At 37.9% G+C, this 5730-nt stretch overlaps 1 pseudogene; it reads right to left on the minus strand.

Moving 5' to 3' along the window:
• Positions 1–4339: 4339 nt before the first annotated feature.
• On the minus strand, positions 4340–4801 carry LOC123814689 (annotated as a pseudogene).
• Between the last annotated feature and the right edge of the window lie 929 nt (positions 4802–5730).

Below are 5730 nucleotides of genomic sequence, written 5' to 3' on the forward strand. Positions count from 1 at the left end.
AGGAAATGTGTTGCGGGAAGATGAACTGGAGGATGGGATTAAACTTTGGGCCCAGGTAGACACTCTTTCTTCTGTATGTGTTCAGAGCCCAGCCTGGGACCCATGAAACAGACTAGAGACTTGAGTAGGAACATTATCCCTGATTAAAGCAGGAGCAAATATGCTAAACTTCCTGCTTGTATATTTATCCTGGATACTTCTCCCAGAGATGACATGGGCTTTGTCTTCAAATTAAACTTCCCTCTTCCAACCTTGATGAAAAGTGTGAATCTGTGTCCTTGGCCAACATACCATTGCATTAATTTTCATGGAAAGTTGGTTTAGCAATTAGGGGTTCTCTTCACCTAAGGTGACCTCAGCTTTGATAGGTACTGTCTGTGAGAGAATCAGAAAGGCTCATCCAGGTGGAATGAGGAATCATCTCACAAATGGATTAAACCAGGCCTTCTACTGTTATCAGGGTTTTCTGCTACAAATAATAATTCAGGCAGTTAATGGATAATTGGAATATTACCATTGTCTGAAATATTATTTTCTACTGTTATCCTTGTTACAGAGTTCTTACCAGCTTCTTTGGGGCAATGCTGATCAACTTTAGTAAACATTGATAATACTCAGAGAGCTAATAATCCTGAAGATTCAGGAGCTTTATTCATAGTGACTCAATTTTGCGTGGTACCTGATAATCTGCATTTCCAATGCTTTGTGCTGAGTGAAGGCCACGATTTGAGAAGAATTGAGGAAGTTGCCTGCTAATCAGTGATTGGGACCCAGAAGTCTGTGTTTGTTTTTTTTTAATATTTTATTTATTTATATTTTAGAGAGGGAAGGGAGGGAGAAAGAGAGAGAGAAAGAGACATCAATGTGAGGTTGCTGGGGGCCATGGCCTGCAACCCGGGCATGTGCCCTGACTGGGAATTGAACCTGCGACACTTTGGTTCGCAGCCCGCACTCAATCCACTGAGCTACGCCAGCCAGGTCAGAAGTCTGTGTTTTAACAAGAGTCCACAAGATAAGAGTTCTCACCAAAGACTGGGAAGAGCTATTTTAAACCACTTGTTCTCAATCCTAGCTAAACATTGGACACACGTGAAGCATTACTTAAGGAATGCCAATGCCTGGGTCTCACCCAACTAGTTCTGTTGAAATTGGACTGGGAAGCGGCCTGACGTGAGGATCAGTTGAAGTTCCCCAGATGATTCTAATGTGCAGTCAAGGTTGAAAACCATTTCTTAGACCATATTTTCATTTCTAGGTTACAAGACTAGACTATCTGAAATTTTTACCTTTCAATGTGTTGCTATGGAAGGAAAAGAGATGGATACAACTTCTAACATCTAAAAGGAAATTAGCCTTGCTAGCTTTGTGTGAAGTCAGTCCCAGTTTACCTTACTTATTGTAGGGAGTGTGAGTAATGAAGGACTCAATTCAGAGGTACTGTGAGTGAGTAAGCCGGGAGAGGTAGAACTTTGGGTAAAGAGCAAGTTATATAAATCTGTAGAAGTAAAATCCATTTAGTTACTTCCAAAGGGCCAAATGTACTATTTAAAATGCTCCAATAGAGCATTCAATTTCACAGCTGCCTGTAGCTTTGAGGCCAAATTCTCATTCCCTAAAGTTAGGAAACAGAAGTAGGATCACTACCAAAAGCCACATGTAGTACTGAGATATTAATTAAGCCCCAAAGACTTCAAGGACCCCTGTCCAGTCCTCCAAAATGCATTATTCTTTGCCAATGGATGCAAAGAGATTTCTCTTGACCTTCCTCATGCTTGACTCAGACCTCTAAATCTGTGTATCATTAATATAAAGGCTTGTCAAAATTTTAATTTTAACAAAATAGATTCCTCCAAAGCTAACCCATATCCTTTTGTTATTTTCCCAAGATACTGAATTTTTTCCTGCTTTTATGAAACATGAATGCGTTAAACAAAAAAATAAGATTCCTTTCATTTGAGAAATGCAGCTTAACATTTAGGCAGAAAATGAGACTATAAAGCCAAGTCAGAGCACTGGATGAAGAATCATACACACAGAATCCTCATCCTGGTTTTGACCCTCACATGATTTGGAGAAAGTTGTATTCTGAACCTTAGTTGCTTTAACTGTCAAATGACAATGACTTTTCACAACCTCTTTTGATTTTAATACTATAAAAGGGTCTTACTAGAAAATGAGGATCTGGAAAATTCTGTGTTATCATAGTCAGCTGAGACTCTATTGGACTAGTTTTCAAACTTTCAACTGGAACATGAAGTAGATTATTGCCTCTGAAATGACAGTGCTGTCTCTTCCCTGCCCCTTTCCTGCTGTGTAATGGCTGTTGCTTTTCATTGACAAAAGAGAATCGAAAAGCAAGCCATATTCTCCAACTCATTTCTCTTAGAGTGATAGCAAATTAACTATTTTTCCTATGATCTGCTTCCAAATCACTCTTACCAGCAGTGAGTCTCCTGTTTTCAGAAAGTTATCAGTTGAAGCATTTCCCCTCTGTTGATTTGTACTCAGCCATTTTTTTTTAAATGAAGTTCCACTTGCATTGTTGGTTTCAGGAAAATACAAGCTATTTCAAGGCCTATTTCTGCTTCTCTCTGATTGGAACCAAGTGAGGGAGAGAGGATAAGCTTCTCAAATTTGCTAATAAATGTACAAATATTCCAAAGATTCTTGTTCAGTCTTGAGTAGATTGACCTTTGCCAACAAATTCAAATACATTTCTCTTGACTTTGCCAACCATTGTACTCATGTCAAAATTGAGACTATATTAACATCAAAGGATATCAAAACTTAATCACTGCAGAGAGTAGATCCAGTCAAACCGAGAATTGGCAATGATGAACATTGATAGCAGCTAGATTAGTTTTAGGGAGTTGTATGGGAAGCATTGTTCATTTTGCATAAAAAAATGTGTCAAAAAAATAAAGGAGAGTCAGAGAAAGATACAGTTCTGGAATTCAATAACCATAAGCTTGAATTTTGATCATCAATTAACTAGCTATGAGAACTTGGAAATTCCTCTATTGCTTGAGGTGTGAAAAAGACCTAGACTAGTGTTTCTTAAACTTCAATGTGCATTTGGATCCATTGCGATGTTGGTAGGGTGCAGACTGATTTAGTAGGTCTAGGATCCAGCACTACTAAGTCTCTGAGGTGGTCCCCATGCTGTGAATCCCAGACCACACTCTGAATAGCAAGTGGTCATATGGTTCTCCCCAAGTTACCTTACAGATCTAGAAGCAAATAAATACATAAATTAATACTCTTAAGACATTTTGAAGAACTCTATTAGTATGATGCTGAAGTCCAAATTCTATAAATCATCATATGAATGTGGATAACACCTGAGTAGATTTTCTATAATTTCACACCTCAATTACAGGAAAAATACCATCCACAGAAGTAAGAGCTTCTGGAGTAATCCTACTGTTTTCCCCAAATATTATTCTCTGCCTATCAGATACTTTCTAACCCATCTCTAAAATAACCCAAAAGAAACTTAGAGTGACTATTAGAAGCTTTCTGATTTGCATTGCAGCCAGAGAATTATGCTTTTTAGATTTTTGCAAAATTTGTGGAGCATAAACAATGCGTTGGTTATATCAATGTTTTAATTGTCAAAACAGTTATTTTCTTTTAAAATGTTTGTATTGTGGTATGAGTTACTAATTTTCATCCTGAGACTGAATCCTCTTTCTAGTGGGTGACACAACATTAACAGATATATGCATGCTACTAATGAGAAATGCTCAGTTGAAGTTTTATCCCAAGTTATGTGAACAAATCAGGGAACCAGTGTACTGTGTCTGATGTGAGTGTATTGGTGTGTACACACCAAGACATGCTTATAACATTAGCAAATATTATGGTGAAAATATAGGCTTAGATATAAATTTGGCTTTCTACTATTATATTTTTTATTATTAAGTCTGTTTAATACATTTAATAATTCTGGTATTTCTGAATTTTTTCACAAGAGAGCATTAGAGTTCTTCAGTTTATTGGAAATATACCCTGAAAAACGCCAACCCTAATGTTGCAGCAATAATGCAGTTTTGTTTATTGGCACTATACTACAAGCAGAGCAAAGAGCATCTGATTTAAATAAATGAAAGTAATTTTAGCTCAGGAATATTTTGTACATACCATAGAAGTTGTTTTATAGCAGATACTAATTTGCCCAACTTCAGAAGGCAATATGCTAAGTTGTGAGTTTCATATTGTCCAGCTACTTGTTTCTTACTGCCCTGGAGAGTCTGGTGGCCTGTATTGTTGAGAGACAACCTTGTTGCCACTACTTGTTTGCTCACAGGTGACTTCGCTGTGGTAGAACACTCATATCCTAAGATGCAAGGCCTAGCAAAACGCCTCCCACAAATCCACTGGACACCACGATTCTGTTTGACAAATTCTGTTGTCTCTACAATTACGTTGTTAATTTCAGGTGCTTCCTTATTTGCTCATTTCTTAATCTGTCTATTGCTTTTTATATACGTTTTAAACTTTTTCCAGATGACCTGCACATAGCCAGCGTGCCTAGCAATCTGAAGGTGAAGAAAGCCACCACCATTGCAGTTGCTGCAAGTTTTCCAAATTTCTGAAACAAAAGTCCTGCATACCAACCAGTAACCCCATCCATTACAATCTGGGTGGCTACTTAGTATTTTTCTACTATAGGTCTAGAACCATGGCCCAAAGCATGATTCTACCAGTGGTAGTTTCTTGCATATTCTGTTAAATCCAACATTTCATAAGAGTCATCATCACTATCATATTCTTAGGGAGGGCATTTCCAGATTTCCATACCACTGGTGACCTGTATTGAAGGTGGTTTTGCCCTATCCCTCCTTCCCACTACTTCAAGAGCTGCTTTAGCCCAGGTAGAAGACTATCATCTCTCTTTTTCTTTCTTCTCCTCCAAGCACGTTCTACTGTTATATTTTTAACTGGGTAGTTTTGTGAGGTTTCAAAGTGTTCATGTTTTCCCTCAGAAACACAGTCCCTTGTGAGAACATGTAGCCTACTGGCAGTAACAACAAAATCAGGCTGTGGGCTCTCCTGAGGAAGTCATTTCCAGATCTCATCCCCCAGAGACTAACATCAGCAGCAAAATCAAATTTGACTTCCTTACAGTGTGTGTGTAGGGCACAGTCACTCCTATGAAATGGAAAGAGGTGAATAGGAGTAGCCTAGCTTCTATTTTGCATCAGGCAACATAAAAATGTAAGAGAGAGCTTCACTGACAATCAACAGTGCTTTCCTGTTAGGTATTTAAAAAGTTACTGTTTAGAATATAAATTTATTGAACATATATTTTTTAAAAAAACAATTTAGTTATCTAAACTCACTAGGCAAAATACTAAAAATTCTTAGAGTCCTTGTTGTCTTAAACTATCATATCATAATAATCCTTTACAATTTGCACTGACATGAATTTTTAAATGGTGTCAAATCAATGGTAAAAGCAATTCATTTAGAATTAGAATACATTGATTTGAAATCTGACTTTGAATCAGTCACCTAAACTTTCTGGGCCTCAATTTTCTGCCCTGACTGGTGTGGCTCAGTGGATTGAGTGACAGCCTGCAAAGCAAAGGGTTGCTGGGTTGATTCCCAGTCAGGGCACATGCCCAGATCAGGTCCCCAGTAGGGGGCGTATGAGAGGCAACCACACGTATTTCCTTGTCTTTCTACTTCTCTTCCCCTCTACAAATAAATAAATAAAATCTTTAA

The sequence above is a fragment of the Phyllostomus hastatus genome, unplaced genomic scaffold (genome assembly GCF_019186645.2).
Source record: "Phyllostomus hastatus isolate PE091 unplaced genomic scaffold, TTU_PhHast_1.1 phas_contig_17, whole genome shotgun sequence".
Taxonomy (NCBI): domain Eukaryota; kingdom Metazoa; phylum Chordata; class Mammalia; order Chiroptera; family Phyllostomidae; genus Phyllostomus; species Phyllostomus hastatus.